General features: G+C 39.7%; 1 long non-coding RNA gene across 2 annotated transcripts in view; it reads right to left on the minus strand.

The window, feature by feature from the left end:
* LOC125691954 (uncharacterized) overlaps positions 1 to 21,870 on the minus strand; it is a 221,236-nt gene extending 199,366 nt beyond the window's left edge. For both annotated transcript variants that reach the window (XR_007376369.1, XR_007376368.1), the window contains exons 1-2: positions 21,747 to 21,870; positions 14,270 to 14,336 (exon numbers count right to left, since the gene is read on the minus strand). This is a non-coding gene — a long non-coding RNA (uncharacterized LOC125691954). The remainder of the gene's footprint in view (positions 1 to 14,269; positions 14,337 to 21,746) is intronic.
* Between the last annotated feature and the right edge of the window lie 271 nt (positions 21,871 to 22,141).

Here is a 22,141-nt window from a genome sequence, read left to right on the forward strand (position 1 = left end):
TATGAGAGAGGCAGATTTTCTAAAATGTGTAAACTCATAACGCATCTTTTTCTTTGACCTAACTTGGAACTGAGGTGCCCACTTACCAGTACAAATCAGGAGGAATTGAAGAGGTCCTTTGCATAGAGCAGATCGAAGTAAATCTCTGCCTGCTTGCATTACAACTGTTTAAAAGCGCGCTGTAATTAGGTTACACAAATGACCAAGAAGGGATTTGGGGAGGTGGGGGTGTCATGACACCTGCAGCTCCAAAGAAACCTTGGGCTTGTTCACTAGTTAACTGACCATTACTAGTTTCTTTCCTAAAGATAAAACGGCAGCCGTAACACATTCTGTTTTTGCTGCCAAGAGTTATTTTGGTCTTGAAAATGCAAATCAAAGTAAGATAGCAATTGAACTTTCTTTTTATGTTGAAATGTCATTCAAGAAAGCCTGTTCCAGGCTTTTTCAGAATAGACAGACGATTTTCCTTACAATGCCTTACAGTTATCGTGAACAACCTGAGGGGCAAAATTGAAGGAGTAAGAACTGCTCACGCAGTGCAGGGAGATGAACAATTTAATTGCTACTTGCAGACGCAGGCTTCTAAATACCATCTTTTATTGTAGAGGTAGTGAGCCACATTTATTCTTAAAGGACTTGTTTTGTGGCAGGCAGATGCAGTCTTTAAAGAGAGATAAAGTAATAAATATTTCAGGACACCCACAGGTAGTTTGTGAACAGTAGTTAATGTCTATTCAAACTACAGGGGATGCTTCAGAGGAAGTAAGCTGTAGGCAGTTTGCCCTTTACTACTTGCACAACTTCACTCCAGACACAAGATGCTTTACTCATCTTCCTGCAGTTACATCCACCAGCATAATTCATCTGCTTGGAATACAGAAATGGTCCATCACCATTGCCTCCTTAAGCATTAAGTGGTGAGATTTCTGTCACGAGCCATTTGAAATGCCATTTCTTCTACTCTACTTTGGCACTAAGATCTAGACATGCAAATTCCATGTCATAAGATGTTAAACATTCCTCCACTAATAATACACAGGAAACGTGTGAATTAAGTCAAAGCTTTTGACATATTTTAAATTGTATGCCCTTTCAAGATTACCTTACACCCCCATCTAGTTTCCCTGTGACCACAGGGAACACAAACTAAACTCAGGTGAAACTGAGTGGTAGTGTATCACATCGAGCGCTCTTCAGAATTACTTTATTTATGTAGTTTATATTTTCTGTAGATGTGAGATAGTTTATACTTACGAAGCCTGGAAACCTAAGACATAAGTGGCTGAGATTCTGATCTCATCTTGTGACTGTGGGAAGTGATGCCTCAAGTTTGACAGCCCACCAAGCATAAAAAAAATTTAACACTATTTATTTCAATTGGATTCAGTCACTCATATTTCAGAAATCTCAATTAAAGAGATGAGGCTTTAACCAGCCCTTGCTCAAGAGAGGAAGAAAGGCAAGAAATATTACATACTTCTCTTAAAATATCATCAGGCTCTGAGAGCTAAATGAATCTCTAAAATGGAAGGGAATACACTCGCAGACAAGTTTGACTCAGAAGAGCTATAATGCTTTCAGCATTCCTATAGAACAGTCATATGTGGCATTTTTGCTATGCTGCACTACAGACCACAGAACCGCATGCCTAATACTCAGGACCCAAACTCAAAACAAGAGAAATAACGTGAAAGCAGGGGACTTCACACTTCTAACTGTTCTAAATGGAACAGAAAGTTTGGGGGTGGTAGAGTCCTTAAATAATTGCTGATGAGTTTTATATGCACAGTAGACTTACACAAGGATATTTAGAGAGCCAAGAAACTAGTATGCAAAACATGACACCAGTGAAATCCATGGAATAGAAACACTTCTGTAGAAAAGGATGAGGCGTGTAGACATCCTAATGCAAAGCCTGGTAAATAAGAGTCAGCTAAATAGCTTGGCTGTGTACGACTTGGCTTCTAAATGCTGCAAAGCCCTATCAATTATTATATCAGTCTATGATGCAAAGCACTCATACAATGGAACTGAGAGGCAATTCTGCCAAAACAAGTTCCTTCTTGATCAGCCCACATGGTGTATGCACATTCTTGTCTGGGGAGAGACAAAAGTGTGCTGCAGTTTTTCTGTTCCCTCCCTACGGATGGATCTCCACCCACTTCATGGTGATGCTTCCTCATTTACAAAGTCCAACTAACCACTCATCAATGCTTGTGAATACAAAAACTTATGGACGTAGCAACAAGGCCCTAGAAGTTTCAGAACTGAGCAAAGTCTAAGAGATTGCACAGTTTAGGTCAAAGCTCATGCAAAATACAAGGCAGTGTAAAGCACATGTCTTACCTCTCAGGTTTTTATTAAGTCGTAGATCAACCTTCCTGCAGTCTAATAATGAAACACGCACACAGTCCTTATCAAGTATTGCATGTAACTATCATTATTCCAGTTACTGCTCACACACACTGAAAACCCTTTGAAAGCATTGCTATATTGCCCGTGGACAGCAGAATAATTGTTCTTAGCAGTGAAGTCTATTAAGATAACTAAGGGCTATTCTGGAATCAATTTTTCCTGTAGGTACAACAATGCACACACTTAGCATACTTTGGTTAGAATAATTTCTGAGTTACAGCATTTGTACAAAAAAAAAAAAAGCAGAAAGATGAAAAGACAGCAACTGACTTCTTTAACCCTCTAAGTCATCACAAGACTTCAGAAAGCTATTCAACGGGTAACTCTGCTAGCATGAGTCTAAGGTTATTATAACGCAGCCCAAATAATACAATCTGTTACCTAAAGCCCCCTGCTTTTGCAATTACACACAAAAAGAATGTTAGAACACGTATGCTAAGAAGCATCAGACGGATAAAGTGGACCTTACTGTTGTAAAAGAGATGTAAGCAGGTCATTTCTAAAACTTGTTTTCCTTCTAGAACACTAGAAAAGAAAGAAGAAAATCAAAATCACCTGCTTTTCAACATTTCTTTGCGGAACTATGTGATATTATTCTGAAGCTTCCAGCTCTGTGCAATAGCTTCCTAGAACGCACGAGAAAATCTCCTCAAGGCTTTTTTTTTTTCAAAAATCATTTATTTCCTTTAGCAGAAGTGCATTAATCTTAATTCTCAGAGCACGGATTATGAGGGAAAAAAATTGAAGGAGAAGGTTGTAAAAGAAGAGAAAAAGCGGCTTCGAGTTCACTGCAGTCACCAAATGTCCAATTTCATGTTTTTAATCTAATGACAGTTTGCAGTGTAATTTTTGCTTCCGCACTGACTACTCACCAAAGTGATACTAAGTGATGTTGACACAAGATAACAAGGCAAGCACAAAGCATCTAGCAAACAAAGAAATCCCCGGGAAGAATGCAATAACGAAGATGGCTTATCTTCTTAATTGTGAGACAATGGAATTAATTGTGGATGGATCTCTCTCCTCTCACCAAGTCACTCCGACTTTCCTACTTGACTTGCATGCCTTACTGTTTGATCTCTTTCACATACTCTGAGCATAATGCATTGCATACTAAAGGGCTCAGTCAGCAGCTGAATATGTCATAAGCTTTAGACATTAACTCGGACTAGTGCCACGAACAGAGAGCTGCACAGCATTCCTGTTCTACCAGTGTGATGTCAGACCAGGACACCTGTCCCCTCAGGGGTGATCAGCATCCATGGCACACCTCTGTCTCAGGCACAGGGCAGGAAAAAGCACCTTTGCTGAACTCGAGCACTCGTAACAAACGTATGCCGTTTGTTGATAGTTACTCTACTACTGACATTAATTGCAACACCGTAAGAAGTACAGTCTTTAAAATACAAATGTGAAAATGGAATGCAAGTCATTTGAAGAGTCCAACTCATACCTTCAAAGTCTCTTAATCTATTTCCTAATTAAGTCTATGAGACAGGACATGATTTGAGCCATCAGACCCCTATCCCCTCACTTCAGATGAAACCTTAAGTAAGTTTTCAGCTACACACAGAACTTAAGACTCATCAAAAAGTTACTATTTAGGAAAAAAGAAATGACTAACAAATTAGGGGAAAAACAAAAACACAAGAACTAGGATATTTTCTATTACATTTCTTAAACATTCTGAAATGCTCTACTTTTAATAACATTTGTTACCACAAAGCAGTAGAATAACTGTAATTTACTATATGTTTTTTACACCAGATAGTAATACAAAATAAAGAGAAGACCTTTGGTTATTCAATGTCTTCCCTGATTTAAGTAGTCCAGTCTTCTGAGTTTCTAATTATGTAATTCTCTAAAACCAAAAGATTACCAGTAAAGACTTAAGACTCTAACATTTGCTTCAGCTTTTGCCTAAAATTGCGTATCACTCTGAGCAAAAACTCCCCATGTTACTGATGGAAACCTATTCAGAACAGTAAATGAGAGATTCTTCAGAGAACCTTGCAGTACTTATTCCTCTACCTTCTACGCTGTCTTCAAGAGCCTGTATTTCAAGGATTGATCCAGGTAAGTTAAGATTAGAACAGCTTATGAAATCTGTCAGATCGCAGAACAAGGTGGGATGGTAAGTTGAAAGCTGTTCCCCCCTCCCACCCCCCGACAAAAAACAACTAAGGATATAGAGAACCCACACAGGAACTGCAGTACTGCAGTTCTGTCTCCTGACAGTTAAGTCTAATGGAAAACACAAACCTGATCAGAACCAACCGCCCCAACCCCACAAAACCAAACCCAGTCCTAGTTACAAGCCAACAGTAGGAATTATCTGCCCTCACAAAAAGATGGAATACCAGCTTAAAGCCAAGATGCAAGGTTATCTCACCCTCTGCACTGTTAGCATACCAAAATGTAATGGAATGATTTAGAAAAATCACCAAGACCAATTTCTACTTTTCTCAACAAATTAGAGACATTGCACTCAAAGCAGCTTGTTAAGCATTAATTAACATTTTTTAAAAGGCATTTAACAATCTGCTCCTTATACAACTCTTTTCCAGCTGAATTGCACCCATTAAGTTATAGCAGATCTGCTCTGGAATCCCAGCAAGCGTCAGTTGCATGTTTTTATTACCTGGGAGATGGTTACTTCACTAATTACACATAGACAGTTTTCTTCCACTGTACTTTATGCACAACCCAGCAAAGTCAACTTAAACTCCTGCACTATGAAACTACTTTTAACTCTAATGCATCAGATGCCAGAGAGCTGGCGCGCTCAGAATAATGAGCAATCTTTACCTGCTTTGCGTTGTGCTCTTCACCTAACCATCCCACACGCTTCCGTACATCCATTTTTTGGAGCTGCTTGTCACAAGCCCTTCTACCACAGCATTTCAGTTAATCCGCAGAGAGCAGTGATGAGGAGACAAGAGGGGTTAGGGCACCTCTCCCTTTTGGTGCTACAGTCAAGTACTTCCATTAGGGCTCCTATGCAGCTTTTAGCCTCATACTTAAAACTCATTCAAGGACATGAAGTAGTTTATTCTCTTTTAACGTGAAATCTACCTAGAGGCAAAAAGATTCCAGTGTTTCCCATAACCAACAGTTCTTAGAGCCAATTCATCAATGCATTAAACACTACAGCTATCTCTGTCTGAAGCATTTGTGTACCTTTTGTGAGCAGCACTGAACTGCATTTTCTTCTATTACACTTTGTTCTCTATTATTAAGACAAAATACTGCTGATTCTTATCCTTTCAGAACAGGTCACAAGTATCAGTTGTAGATAGTCATTTTGCCTCATGAATAATCAATGAAAAAATCTGTTCCATCCTTGCACATGCAAAGAGCATTAAAGATAAAAATATCCTTCAATCCCACGTGTATTTTCAAGAAACTTTTAGGTAAACTTCCTGCTGGGTCCTGTTTTCCAATGGGAAACATACTTTATCTGTGTTTATGCACAGATGCTTCTGCTTATGCATGTCAAGGGTGTGTAGATGGAGAAGAAACTTGGAATAGATTGTACTTTTAAAAGCAAAGTGACCTTTGCATTATTGAAGCCTGTTGTCATGCTTGTTCATCCAGCATAAATTATGAATTGCCATTTCTGAGACATCAGGTCACTGCTCTTATGTGCTCCCACATTAACTTGCAAGACAATCCTTGATGATCTGAAGACATCAGGCGTGCCCTCCACTGGGGCTTTTCCTTCCCTGTCAGTCTATATGTGACAGCACAGCTGTTTCCAGAAGTTAGGTAGAAAACAAATAATACCTGTGCTTCTGCACACATGTCCATCTGCCTAGACATGTATAAAATATGCTGCATTCCTTACATTTGTAACTAGAGCAGTCTTGCAGAGCAAGTATCAGCATCACCTTTTTTTTGGAATCAAAAGCCCAGGTATAATGACAACACACCCATGTAAATAAGATGTTATAGACATTCCCTACGAAATCAAAGCGATACTCCTAAGCATTTCTGCTCTTAAGCCACGTTTGCAAAAAGCTTACAGAATTATTGCATATTTAGGATCACGACATAGCTTACAGAGGCCTCCTCAGCACAGGAATACCAAGCATGGCAGGGAGGGCAATAAGCGTTGAATACAAACACATAGCTGATTTTGTAAGCAATTTCAGTCTGTGTCAAATTAGTTTCACGGGGCTTTTGGAGACAAAAGAAGTTTTTTTTAAAGTACACTTATTAAAATCTAATGGAATACGAGGAAAAGTCTGCGCTTTTTCCTTTTGCTACACTGTCTGTCCTCTGTCTCAAAGATAATTTCCACTTTTTCAATCTTTTCACTTGCCAGTTTAGACATGATTGGTCTAATATTAATTCATCATAATTAGCAACATGAATCTTAATAGAGAGTGTCTGTTGAACTACAAACAACAAGAAGAGTCACTGAAGAATTCATTTGATTATTAACAATAAAGATTAAAATAGTTACAGCAGAAGTCTGAGAGCCAGAATTCCCCTGTTCCAATCTCAGTTCTGCGACAACTCATTACAGAAACTCCCATGGGTTATCTCCTTTTTTTTCCCTTTTTCTTTTGAAAAGTGTTCAAGGAAAGAGGATGTAGAAGCACGCACCTATGACACTGAGCTTCTTTGCACAACTCTGAGATTCAAAGTTTTGCTGAACATCTGTAAATTAGGAACCATGGAGGAAGAAATGCTAAGTATCACTACCCATTTGGTTAGGGCAGTGCGAGTCACACGCATACAACAACTCCATCTCAGAGTGGGCAATATCTTCTTATTGCTAACTTCATTCTTATAGAATGTATGAATTCTAACCTCACTTTCTGTTTCTGGGAAAGAGCTAGAATTAAGAGTCACCCTGGGGGTGACTGCACAATTTCATTCAAGTCAATTTTGTTCCTGATGAAGATGAAATTTAAAGAAAAACGAAAGTCAGAAAAGCTGGGCCCTGAAAAGATGAAGAGACATACAAAAAGCTTACAAATCTGTTTGACAAAAACAACTGGGCAACGTTGTCCCAAAGTAAAACTCTTACTGTAGAAATCATGTCTCCTCCCCCCCACGCGTCCAGTCCTACCAAATGAGCTGGAGATTTCCTTTCCCATATGATGTTCCTATTTCAGTTGGGACAGAGTTGATTTTCCTCATAGCATCTGGTATGATAGTATGTTTTAGCATAGAAAAGCAGTACTGGAAACACACCAATGCTTTAGCTGTTGCTGAGCAGTGCTACAAAAAAGCCAAGCACGTCTCAGCTTTTCAGCTTCTTCTCCTGTCCTATCAACAAGGGGCTGAAAAAGCACAAGATAGTGTGGAGAAAATGGAACCAGGACAGCTGACTTAAAGTGGTCAAAGGCATATTCCTTACTGTATGGCATCATGTGAAAAGCTATAATGCTATGGGGAGTTAGCAGCAGGGGCAGCTACTGCTCAGGGATGGACTGGGCATCAGTCCGCAGGTGGCGAGCAATTGCTTTCAGCATCACTTCTTTGATAAACATATATACATACACACACAATAACTACCATTATTTCTCTTTCTTTCCTGTCTTGGGAAATAGAACTTATAGATTGAAATTAAAACTATTCATTCCCCCTCCCCGCCCCCCCCCACACACACACCACCTCTGATTCTCTTTCTAACCTGATTGGGTGTGGGGAGAGTGAGTGAAAGGCTGCATGCCAGGTTAAACTAGAACATATATCTGTGTGTTTGAGGCAGGAAAACAGGAATATCTGCCTGCTCCCTGATCTACCTGTATGCATCCTTGCTAATCACATCAGGCTGATTCATTTCTTGCTCACTCAGTGGCAAACATGGAATTTTTAGAACACTGCTTTACATTCTTCCACCCATATGAAATTCTCACCAATTACATGTCTGAGAAGTGGCATTATGCATTAAAATAGCCAGAGACGGTCGTGTTTCTACTGATTAAAAAAAAAAAAAAAGGAAAAAAAACCAAGGATGTTGCTATGGTACACATCGTTATGAATAAGTCCTAAAACAGGAGCTTAGAAAAGCAGGGCAGTCAAAAACTTCATTAGTGTCGTTATTCCCTGCTCCTAGGTCATGTCTTCTTTCACGTACACATTGAGCACATGCTCAAGAATATCCCTATCACAGCTTAACTTTGAAGTACATGCTTGAAGACCTTCAATTGGCATTTGAAGGCAATGCAGATGCCATTCTAACGCATTTAAGATAAAATGATGTTATCATAATAGATGGCAACTGCCCTATGCTAGCATCTTCCAAATACTTCGTTTTGATCTTCCATAAAATCCTTATCTAGATCCTGCAAGACGTTGTTTTATTATTTTTTAAAGCAAAGGTTAAGTACAGATTAAACACCTACTGTCTAAAAGCCTCTACTAAGCTCAACATAAAGGCCATTCAACAGATTTTAACGACTTAAGTACGCAACAATTAGTACTCACTTAAATCAATACCCACTTAAATACTTCCTGCAGTCTTAGCCATTAATTGCTTCACAAAAGAAATCTTAACATCTTAACTGCCTGCAGTCTGGCAGCAAAAGCCTGTACTATTCTGCAATTCTCTTTCTGGGACTCACTCTTTTTCCGTGTCCAAATAGGCTTTAAAAAAAAATTATGATAAAACAACCTACTTAGAGAAGTACAAAATTCATCTTCGGACCATAAGAATGTATTAGGCTAGCAAACAATAAGTAGAATAAGTATCCTGATAACATGATAACTAGAAACAGTTTTCATTTGAAAAGGTTTTTTTCCCTGTCTAGCAAAATATCTCAGCTAATTTGCTTCTTATGTTTGAAAAAGTAGGCAGTTTTCACAACCAGAATAATTTCAAAATATTTAGGCTTATTTTTACACACAGGCAGTAGCTCAACTGTGTTTGTAACATCAATCTCAAAGCACTGAAAAAGGGACTAATGAACATCTATCATCAGCCAGAACATATTTTGTATCCAAGTTATCAATACCCAAATGTGATTGAGAAATAAATTACTTGTCATATTTGTACAACTCTCAGAAGAGCAGAGAGTTATTACACAGTGCTGGACTTTATTCACACCATATGAAAAGCGTTAAAACATCTGCTCTGCTTAAAATGAAAGGACTTGTTTTTCATTTACAAATTTCATGTGCCACCTATGGCAAAACATCACCTGTACAAACCTCTTCTATTACTTCATTTCTGCAGAAATCTCACATGGATGCTTTAATTTCCTCTTCGCAGAGTGGCAAAATACTCCCTCTATGTCTTTCCATACTCCAGCATGCTGCCCACACACTAGAGACCAGCAGAAAAATGACTACATCATCTCCACTTGGCAAAGATTTATACTTGGGCATTAGTTTTCCCCCCAAGTTGTGAAGCCTGAAGCATCTCCTATGCAAGGACACCAGCTTCCATACTTAATCCCTGATCTACTCACTGCCACCTCTTACCAAAGAATCTGAGCTGACTGTTCAACAGGCATTATTTGCAATGATCTTGCTATATTAACAATAGATCATATAATAGATATATTAACAATAGATCATATATTAACAATAGATCATTAATAAAACAATAGATGTGATGTGTATCACATCACATGTGTTTCATGTGTAAGCTGTAGCAAAGGTAAAATTCTGCAGGAATGAACAAATCAAGCTTCGAGCACTGTTAATTAATAGCTCAGAAGGCTTACTTGTGGCTAAGGTTCTAAACACAAAAGCTCTGCATATCTACAAAACACTCTCAAATCAGTAGGCACCAAGTTATTTGCACACACAAACACTTGATGAGAGATCACCAAGGCTGACCCAAGTGACATGACTTAAGAACTTCTTCCAGATCAACCTGACTTAATTTGCTTATGCCAACTCTAGGTTCTCATACCCACTCCTGCCCTTCCTCCTCCATTACCACAAACACATTCAAACTGAGGAAATTTTTGTATGGATAAATGCACTGGGACAAAAGAAAATTTTCTGTCGTTGAACAAAGTAGAATTCAAATTAGAATTGAAACCTCATTTTCTTATCAGACTCCCTAAGATTCTAAGTAATCATCTACAGTTAATCTTCCAATCTTTAAAATGCACAACTTCTCACCTTGGGAAGACCTTTAAAAATATTTGCACAGAATAGAAATTACACAGAATGTTTTAAGGCATTTCAGTGAAGATAAAAATTCTTTCTAAATGTAAACATATAGTATAGTGTATCTTTCACATAGCAGTGACAAGCTGATAAATAAGGTAATGTAAGAACTAGATCTAACACAAAGCACAAATATTTTGCTTTCAGACTAGAAATGGGTATTTCACAGGTGCTCTGCCCATTCACTTTCAAGGCTACAACATTGTTCTTTGAGAAACAGACATATAGACATAGATTTCATGTACAAGAACATAAAAGAATAATTAAAGTAAATTTGTCAAGAAGCTTCTGTTTAAAGCAATTGCAAGCGAGATAGAAAGACACACGGCAGGCTTAGAGAACACTAGTTTTAGTCAAACTGAAGATTGCTAAGCAAATGTGTTGCTTGCATTAAGTTCACCCATGCAGACTCTAATAAGTAAAATGCAGATGCAACACGGGCAGTGGAAGATATTCCAGCATCTCTTTGAGAAAACAGACAGACAGAAAACATGCCATGTACACAAATCTCATAGGGCAGGTGCATCTTCCCTCTGAAAGACGACACATTTGACTCCCAAGCCCATGTAAGTCTAAGCATGGAGTGACCTCAAGGCTAAGAATAAAGAAGATTTTATTTTTTAGGTTTTGAGGAACCTTAGCCATAATTCAGAAGCAAGTCCCTTGCGTTTGAAGAGCTAAGAGCCATTTGAATGAGCTAAGAGCCATACTGACAGTGATCTAAAGAAACAGCACCTACATAGTGCAGAAATAAGTTTGCTGGAGAAGCTGGCTTCCTTCTTCAGCTCATGCTCCAAACCAGCAGAGCTATCTGGTCACTCCAGACATCCCCCAGTCAGCATCACCTGTGCAAAGACCAGGAGAGAGGGTATCTAGAGGGGCTCCTTCACACTGTGTTACAGTCTCCTAAAGCTTCCAGCCTAAACAACCTAGGTGAAGAAACACACGTTCACTCTTCCAAGAGCTTACAGATCATTCCAGCTGGAAAAGCAGACTCGCAAAGCTGTAAAGCAGCTTAGATCCCTGCCCCAACACCAGAACAAAGCAATCTCCTGAGGAAGTCTTAAAATCAATTTCTCCACCTTTAACCTGATCACCATAATTACTTATAAAATTAAAATATCTCAACATCATACAACATTAAATTCATTGCCTTAAAAAAAAAAAAACCTTCAGCAGTATCTTAAACAGTGTTCCATATAGTTAAGCAGTTGCATTAATATTTTACCTTAAAGCTCTTTGTTAATATTGTATTAATAGATCATCATAACTGAGGGCAATCAAGTATCTCAGATGTTATTTTTTTGAAGTCAGTTTTCATTCTGCTGCTCCATCAACATGGCAACCCAAAATATATTAGCATCCATTTGATCCCTTAACTGGAATTTTAGAAGTTAACAGAAAACAAAAAATTGTCAGGTCAATTCTCATTCATTTGTTCATCTACAGATCCTTAATTCGTGAGCCTGAGGTAGAATTTGTTCAAGCAAGGATTTACATCTTTTAATAAGTGATTAAATAAAAAAGAAAGAGAAAAGAAATCCACACAGACCTAAGGTTAATTTTAATCTTAAAAGTCAAGCTTCATAGAGCCAACTAGTTAAAAACGGTCCTTGGGGTTGAATTCTACAGTCATTTAAATTCCCTAACTCCTCCCTGAAATAAGTTCTCACCCTTAACCATTTTAGTGCTGCCATCTGTTCTAATCAGGAAGCAATAAAATTGTCACAAACAGTCTACCAGTAGTATGTTTAAGATACTCAGGACAACCTGTGTATCTAAAGCAATTCATTCTCTTCCATCATCTATTGCTGGCAGCATTCATCCTTTGTTTTAAGGAAGCAATCACTTAACACAACTAAAAGCCCAAGTGAATCTGTCTGAATTATCTGCAAAACAGATAACGGTTAATAGGGTTTTGAGTATTTAGCAGATAACTAAAGGATATTTGTATTGATTCAGTAGAAGCCAAACCAGAGCTTTCTCTTCTCATTTCTTAGTCAGGTTGTTCTACCTCTTGGTTGCCTAAGACGACCGTATAATCAAAGAATATTAGGATGTTATAATCACAAAATAAACCAGAGAGTTAGGCAAAGCAGACTACGATAACAAAAGAGAAGACATACAAGGCTTACCCCTATCCTGGACTCACTCCCAAAACACCAGCAGAGGAAGTCTCCATAAAAAAACCCTCCCCACTGGTAGCCAGCTCTTCAATAGGTCTAGGAGAGGTGCAGCCAGGCTCCACCCCTTTGGGCAGCACAGGTGAATTGCCTTTAGCTGTGCTCCTCTGGCTGACTCAGGGCTCACCTCAGGTGATCAATCAGAGGTTCAGGCCCTGACTCAGCAGTTCCCATACAACGACTGATCAAAACACAAAAAATATTTCAGGTTCAAACACATCATAAATTTGTTTCTGTAACTATGCATATATATGCAAATAAAATGCATTTCCCTCAGAGCTTTTCAAATCCATTAAAAACAGTTGTCAAAGTCCTAGCATCAAAACCATGCTTCACTGCCCAGCACCATGAGATTCACCAGCCCAACGTAACTGTCCAGCCCGTGCAACTTCCGTTCATGGCAAGAGATCGCCAGCTAGACTCTGCAACAATAATCAGTTACTTTAGTTTGCTTCACATTTGACTCATGTATGTAACTGAAGAAAAATACCCCCTAACAGTTATCTTTCTTACGTAAAGAACTACAGGGATGAAGAAAGAGATCCCAGCAGCTACTGTCTAAAACACACTAGCACATCTATAAGGCATTTCTTCCAATAACCTTTATTGTGTTAGAACAAAAGAACAACAACCAGAGTTAGAACAGATTTGCCATTGATACTAACAGGAATGGTGAAAGAAATCTGTTCAGAAATAGAGTTAGAGGTTTAAAATTCAACAGTGCTAACACACACTGTAGAACTTGCTATCTAGATCACCATTGGTCCAACTATCACTTCAACTTCAGAAACCACAACATGTTCTTAAAACGTAAGCATATACAACACGCTGCTCATTGAGATGAACTTGTCAGGGAGAAACACCTCCAGTGGTTTGCAGGATAGTCCACAGGGGACAACCACCATAACATGTTAATACAGACTGTGTCTGTGAAGCACAAGAAGCACAGTGCCCCATGCTTGATCTGGAGAAGCCAAGCAACAACTTGAGGTCAACATTCCAGTTACTTTTGCATTGACAGTCAAATCGTATTTCCTTCAGATCAGGCAACAATGCTTCATTCTGAGTACCTCAAAGCCTGTAACCAATAATCAGCATTAATTTTGGACACCACAAAATAAGAAGACCAGATCATGCAAAAGTCATAGTCACATCCCAACCTCATACAAACATACTGAAATACATAAAATAGAACTAAACAATATGCTAAAGTAATTAAAATCACTAAAAATGTTCCCTTAAAAATCCTGCTGAGATTTGGCATTCATTCTGACCTTAAGACCTCACAATTGACAACACTGGTAAGTCACAGCAGATCAGGATTTTTCAGTAGTATTTGCTTTCTGAGACAGCAGCTCCCCAGTTTCAGTTTGATACCTTCTCTAGTACGCAATCAAGAACTTGAGAACTCCTTCCCTAGTGTTAACCCTCACCAGAGCAAGCATTACAACAAACACAATGCACTACATAATCATTTCCCACTCTACCTCCTGCACGTGGAGATAATTCTGACCCATAATAGTACTCACCTCTCACCCATCACCTTGCCACGTAGTCTGTAAAATGGAAGTCATGGATTCTCCATACTACTTCTTTCTGGAACAGACAACACGTGCGTGAATAAGCACACTCTGAAACTTTATAAGCTCCTTCATTGACATACATAGCCACAGATCACCAGCCCACCTTACTATCATTTCACCTAAACAATTCCAAAGCAGAGACTATCTACACTTTGGATTATTTAAATTGTACAGGTGCACTGGGTCAGCAGACTTAGAGGATAATTAGCCCACAGCTGACCAGCAGAGTTCATCACTGCTGCTATAGAGCACACAGGTGTCGTTCATTTAGTTTAATTATGCTAGGAGTCTCACAGCAGATAGAAAACATTTAAAGAAACATGAGAATAAAAGGCAAAGAGATTGCCAAAGACTATCCAAATTTCTGAGATCTGTTTCATGCTGGCTTTTCAAATAGCAAAAGTCAAAGTCTTAAAACAGAAAACTGCTAATTCTAGTCTTCTGTGTCACTGGTTGTCCTCCCAGCTCCATAAAGTTCTGGTAAAAAACTTACAAAAGCTCAGTGCTTAGCCCAAAGATTGTCCCAACAGACACACAGGAGATCTGATCTCCTAGACTGCCTATTTTGTCATTACCTCTTAAAGCTCACAAGTTTCAGAACATATTAGCTCTCTGTGAAGTGACAGACAAGCTCTGCCAGGCCATTGCCGCTTTGATGTTGCTTGCAAACACCCCAGGTTGTGGCTGTCAGTGGTTATTTTTTAGAGCTGACAGTCATCCCACAGTTGTTTGGATGAGATACTCTGTTTGGACAATCTTCTAAGCAACCTTTCACCTGTACATTCACAACATTCACTCTTTAAGAAGAAAAGCACTGGCATCTGTTATTCACAGAAAGAAAGTGTGGATTGTTTGATGCTGTACATGCTCTCTTTCTTTTTTCTTCTCTGATTGTTAAAATAACTGGTTTTAAAAGATAATTTTAAGCTAATGTGAACAAAAATAACTCTTGAAGTAGAGAGGACAACACCTCTTTGGAAATCCCACCTTCTCTTTATTCTTTCTTTCATTGCTTTAAAATTCATTGACTTCAAAAGGATCAAATCAGTAAACACAACTAATGAAAACATATTTCTAATGGAAACATTTCAACTATTCTTTTAGCCTATGCTAGCAGATGCAATTAAAACTGAGGGAAAAAAAAGAAGTTAAGGAAAGTATGGCTCCTTCACTCATGCATGTACTTTGTATTTTAAAATGCTTGTACTAAGTCCTTCAAGCTCCAACTTTAATACATGTGAGTTTGGGGTTCTGTGTATGAGGATATGTCAGGGCCACAGTCAGTGAGGATTAACACAACTTCAGCTAATGTGCAGATGATATGCAATAACCCATAATGCACATAATGCACAATTAGACAGAGCCCTGGCTTGAGTTCTTTATTACAGGTAATAAATAAATTACTAGTAGCAGAACAAAAATACACTTCCATGTATCACAAAATTACCACTGTGAAAGCAACTATATGTTATAAGAGTAAAACAAGTACATGTTACAAGTTACCACAGGGCTCCAACCCGTGCAGCAAGTACATATTTATGAACATTTACATATATGCATGCCTATACATATATATTTTATGTAAGGTGTTACTGGTAACGGCACGTTCCAAAGCACCCCAAGGAGCAGGGCTCACCAATGGTAGAAATCTCATGTCACAGACATTTCACGTTAAGAAGTCCAGCTGGGCATCCCCAGCAAACGTCAGGTCTGTCTGTGGGCTCTCCTGCAGAGAAGCTCGTTTTCGGTAGCCAGTAAGTTACTTTTTACTACTGTCTGGGGTGCACTTAGATGAATGGGCACAGGTCTTCAGCCCCTGTTGCTGACTCTTGTTGCTGACCTTCATTTTCCTTGGAGGTCATCACTTCATCACCACGGTTTCTTTGTTCTGTGCCTATCGAGTTTCTTTGTCCTATCAGCTACACCTCAACAAGGAGGTTTTCCTGAGTTTATCTGGGACGTCTGGTGGCTCCCAGATAATTAGACGTCCTTCTTTCAGTACGTTTACTGGGTCACCTTTGTGGCAGCCCGGACAGTTAAGGACCATCAGTGAACCATTGTAAGTTACTAAGCTCTTGACTTGTCAATGCAACAGTTTCAAGACTTCCTTTATTCCTGGACAGTTGATAAGCCAGTTTGATAAGACAGTTGATTGTATTCTCTTTGTCTAATTTGGGAAAATCGATCTTTGTTTAGTAAAAATGGTCAAGGGAGAGAAAACGGTCCTCTTTTCCAAATAATCTGCTTGGAGATAAGAAACAACCTCATTTTGGATTTTTTTTCCCTCCCGTGTAAAACCTGCTGAGGATGCTACAATGTTTTTTCTTCTAGCTGTCCTAGTCACTCCTTTCTGGATGGAAGTTACCTATTCACCAGGCCAGTACTTAGAATGATGACAACATAGCTGGCATAATTCTATTTTCTTTCTTGAACACCATATCTTGCTTATCCACAAAACAATAAATTATGCATAGATAAATCCAGGCTATCTGATAAGAAGAAGAAAAAAAGAAGAAAAAGAAAAAAGAAAAAAAAAAAAAAGAAGCACTCAGTTTAGATTAATTCAAAGCTAATATGTTCAAAAAAAAGGTAAATTAAAGGTAAATTTTTATGAAGCTACAGACAGCAAATACTAAATATATGAGAAGGAAGGCTTCCTACAGACAGCCAAAGCAATGTTAGTATCAATAAACAGCAACATATATTTCCATTTTGAAACATCTAGTACTATTACTCCAGGAAGTTATACATGAAAAATTAGCATTCCCCTTTTCTGGACAACTGAGAGGCAATTTGTAAAATTCAGATCATCTGAATCCAGTGTCCTTTGTCACACAGTTGCCTGTTGGAATTATGATAAAAATAATAAGAAAGTCTGGATTTCTACTAAATGCATTAATACCTTCCTTAACTGAATGGGCCGCATGAAAGGATAATGACTCAAAAAAAAAAAACAAAAAAAAAAAAAACAAACCAAACAAAACCAAAAGCCAAGGCAAAGTTGTATCACTCCTCACAGTGAAAAAGAGTTTCTCTAGAAGAAAATGGGAAGCTGGCTCCTTGGGCTATGTATTAGCCCGGTGAAATGGTCATTCATTTCTTTATTGATTAGTTGTCGTGTTTTATCCTTATGTTTTTCAAATTATTTTCTTGAAATTCTTTCTAATGTAGCTTGTGGTAAAGCACAAGTAACATAGCTTTAATTTTCCAGTAGTTTACAGAAGCCTATGTCAGATCACCCACGAGGATTTGGGATTTTTCTTTTTAAATGAGCCCTTATTGTTCAACAAGTACAGCAAAATACATATATATATATATATATATATAATTACTATCCCATATTTTGCAGAAAGAGTAGACTCTTCTGTTTTGATCAAGAACTCCTTCCTGTACTAGCATATACTGACTCGAATGTTCCTATGCAAACCCTTGAGCTGGCATGCAAACTCTGGTTTGTGTGCTTTGTAAGTGTCATGCTTTGTAAGTAATAAGTATGCCAACCTCAGGAAAGTACATAAAAGTACGTACAGTTTTTGTCTTAATTGCTATCGAACATCCAAGCCAACAAAACTGCATGATTTGGTATTTCTCTGTGCTTCAGATTTCCCTTACAAATGTAACACCATTGATTTATAACTAACATTTTCATGTAAAGTAGGATCAAGCACATCCTCACTTACAGACAGGTGCACCCATCAAGGCAATATGAAGGCAGAACAAGAAGGCAGCACATGAGCGTGAGTCCTATTGGCTCACTTCATGCTGCGCGAGCAAGTCTGAGAACATCTGCAAGGTAAGTGGGTCTGCAATTGTAAAAATCAAGAATAATAATGCAACAGGAAACAACAGCAGACAACATTTTTATAAACCCATATTCTTCTGGCAGCAGGATATTGAGAAAAACATTTGTTTTTTTTCCCATGGTCATATGTTTAATATGTCCAGTCTCTCATAGGAGCTCCACAAGCCCGAGTCTTCATTGCCTTGTTCAGTGCAGAGTATCCTGTACCACTGCCAAATGCTGACACTGAGGAGATGACAGGGAAATCACAGACTTGGAGACTGCTTGCAGTGCCCCGGGGCACAGCACAACGTGAGGCAGGAGACATCCAGCCCCCGAGTCTCTTGTTAAGTTCAACTGCAACTTTTAAAATGAAGCTATGCTATCCTCTGGCCTTGAAACCTAAGCAAATGCTTTTCCCTTCTCTGCGGTCAGGGCATTCTGGTTCTCACCCCCTTAATGTGTGATGCTCCCCCAGCAAGCAGCATGTATCAAAGCGTCCTTAGTTTCCACAAAGTCTGTGCTAACAAGCAATAGCAGAACCAAGGATGACAGCATAAATACTCAGTTTCTGAGTCACACGCTGTTTCTTTCTGAGTTTTGACCTTCAAGCTCCCCATTAAAACTGTTGCTTTTGGCAGAAGCAACAGTTCTCGACCACAGAAAAAGAAGGAGAAGGGAGAGGAAGCAGCAGTGATGAAATGGAAAAAAATCAGGCATCTGCCAGAGTTTAGACTGCTGGAATAATAACATTTCTTAGTTATTTTTCCCACCAGAAATATGGGATAGAAGGGCTGTGATAGCTTCTGAAACCATCAGCTGCAGGAACGGTGGGATTTGTGATAACAAAATCTAAAAACAAAACAAAACAAAAAAACCAGCCGTACTCATATTTCATCCAGCACTCTCTAAACTTTGCATAAAATGGAGACGTGTTATCATTCCTTTGGGGACACCTGGGAGGATGAAGTGATAACAAGAAACAAGTCTACTAGACAGCTTTTGCTTCACGTCTTCTCCTCCCCTCCCCATCCTGCTGCACCCCATGGTTCCTGGCGCAGCCACATGAACATCTCCAAGCAAAGCAGAGTCAGCCCAAATCCCAAACACGTGCTCACCCTGCTCACAAGGGTTGCCCCAGCAGAAAAGCCTTCCTGTGTAAAGCAAATACATTGCCCTGGGTAATGCCCTATGTTCAAACTCATCGTTTCCTGACTGCATCTGATTCAAGCACAAGAGCCATAAGCGTAAGCCTGCAAGGATTGTGGGCTTTTTCCCCATCACAGCCTAAATTCCAAAGGGAGGCACTATTCTTATTGTCATTTGATTTTGTACCTCTCAGAGGATAAAGTTGGAAAAAAGAAGAGTATGAAAGCATAATTTTAAAAGTTTGTTCATTTTCCGTAGCAGTTGTTAGCCTGATTTTCTAACTTCCTTTGACTGCTGTTGCCTTGGTCTTACAACCACTTCTCCACTGTGCCCTGCAGTGCACACCCACTGCTTGGGATGAGCTGTGTGTGTGTGTGTGCGTGCAGCTACTCCCTTTGCACCATCAGGGCAAGATGCCATGGCAGAAACGTGTTCTCTCGTTTTCAAATAGCACGGGGCTGAGACACAGCTTTAGCAAAAGAAAAAAAAGCTTCTAGCTAAGGAGGAGCTTCAGACAGAACAGCTTTGGAAAGGAACAGGTCACGCATTTCTTGGAGTCTGATACTGCCTGAAGTTAACAGCTCACATAAGAAGAATAAACTGGTGGTGCTGTAATTGAATTTTTATGGAAATAAACAGGTGGCAGATTTACTATGGCTGCGGGGATAGCAGGGGGTGAAATGCTGCAGCCACATTAACCTGTTTAATTTAATAGCCTCTCTACTCCAAGAGAGAGGGAAAAAAATAGATACTGCGCAGTTAGTTCAGTCAGCTGGATGCCAAATGTAAATAACTACAATTGCCCTACTATGCCCATGTGCTAGATGAGAAAGAGAGTTCATGCCAACTCTCACTTAGTTGTCGTATTTCTTAATTAAGCTCCAGGAAGTTTAAAAAACAGCAACAACAAAAGTTTTGATTCAAAAACAAGACGTGGAGGAGGAGTGTGCATATGGAAGCAAATGTAGGGTTCACCTGGGTCTGCTCTGCAGCATCTGCTGCTGGAACTCCAAACCACAACCTTCAGGTGTGACCGTGCTCTCAGAGGGAAGTCGGGACGGAGTCGGCAGCTTTGTCTCATGTTGTTGCCTACTGGGCTATTGAAAACTGGTCAGTATTTAATAGCAGCCTTTAACCCTCACAGGGAACCTGCAGCAAACAGGCACAGAGATCCAAAAACCATTATGTGTTTATAATCAAGGTAATTGTATGGGGAGGGCTGGAAATATTGGATTTAGCTTCTTTCGCCTTAACTGCTGATGCAAAACAAAATAGGCTGAGGCATTAGTAGTATTGTATTTGCATCCTGGCATGTTAGAGATAAATGAAAGAAACGCTGCTATAATATTCAAAAAGGGCTCCAGGGCAGCCCAGTAAAATTACACATTAAGGGAATGGGGAAGCTGCACCGTTAAGCAGTTGCCAGCCAAAATTGGGTTCCAGGGATCTGCCCCTTGTGCATATGGATGATAATATAGTCTCAAAGTAAATGATCAGTCTTTAATGATGAAATATAACAACACATTTCCTGGTGCACTGCTCTCAGTAAATTCCTACACCTGTGGATAAATAGCCATTAAAATACTTTATACGTGGCATTCCTTCCAATTCAAGCAAACAGTATCTGTCTCATTGAATGTACTTCTGCAGAAAATTGCTCTATTCAAGAAAAGGTGTCAAATTCTCTGTTAGCGTAAGCTGACACAGACTTTAATAAAGCTGCATTAATTTATACGCACTGAAGATGTGGTCCAAGTGATCATGTAATTGAAGACAGCAACGCAATTGCATATTGTGAGCACGGCTGAGATAATGCCTTAATTTGCCTTTTGAGCAATGTATCTGGGTTTTTAACACACACTCGCTGTTAGTCCTTATGTCATTTCCCAGATATCTTAAGAGTATATTCGGAAACAAGAAGATCCTGCAATTTGAAATACTTGAGTGTGGCACAACTGGAAAACACACAGTGACCCATATCTCATTCACCAGTCTCGGCACAACACATAAACTGAGCACGCAAGCAGCCCTCCTTTCTCCCTCACGAATCTTTGTTGCATTACAGTCTCTTCTCATCCGGCCACAAACAAAAGCCCTGCCTGCCCCTCTGAGCACCGAGCAGCTGCTGCTCAACACACAGGAAGCTTCAACCCCTCTCCTTTTCCTACTGTTGTGTTATACCTGAGGTCAGGATGCCTCAACTTTTAAATTGTGCATGGTGAAAGAACGCTAATTTGGAATAGTTGCGCTTATAAAGCAAATACGGAACAGGGGCCAGGTTTTCCTGCCCAATGACATATCTAACCCAGCAATGCATTTTAAAACCAGCACTAGAATGAGAGGGAACACGTGTCACAGGATGTAACTGCTAAAAGAAAACTCACTCTTGGACACTAGTGAGCCTCCTCTAGGAGACATCACCATCTACCTTAATTATTGCTTACACAAGGTATCTGTGAACTGCCGGAACAGGGGGAACTGCTCTGAACTCACATTTCTCTCGATAGCCTTCAGTTTCACCTCCTAGCAGTTGCTCCCCCCGCTTTCCCCAGTCGAGCTGGCAGAGCAAAGCGGAACACCCAGCCCCGCTCTCCGAGAGGGGCGCGGCGCCATTTTGCAGCACTCCCCCCTGCCGCGCCCGCCTCGTGCCGCTGCTGCCACCGCGTGGGGCGGAGCGGGAACGGAGCGCCGGCTGAGGGGGAGCGGCGCGGATCAGCCCCCCAAAAATGCGTGTAACGAGCCTCCCGTTACGCCGAAACCGCACAAGGAATGGGCCGTGGCTTAGCCGCGTCCTGGTGCTTGGGCATCCGTAGGAAGCCGAATGGCAAAAATTGAAAGGAAGTGCTCTCTCCCTCAGGAAAAAGCAAGACAGGACTGCGGGAAGTCAG

Source organism: Lagopus muta, chromosome 4, assembly GCF_023343835.1.
Source record: "Lagopus muta isolate bLagMut1 chromosome 4, bLagMut1 primary, whole genome shotgun sequence".
NCBI classification, from domain to species: Eukaryota; Metazoa; Chordata; class Aves; order Galliformes; family Phasianidae; genus Lagopus; species Lagopus muta.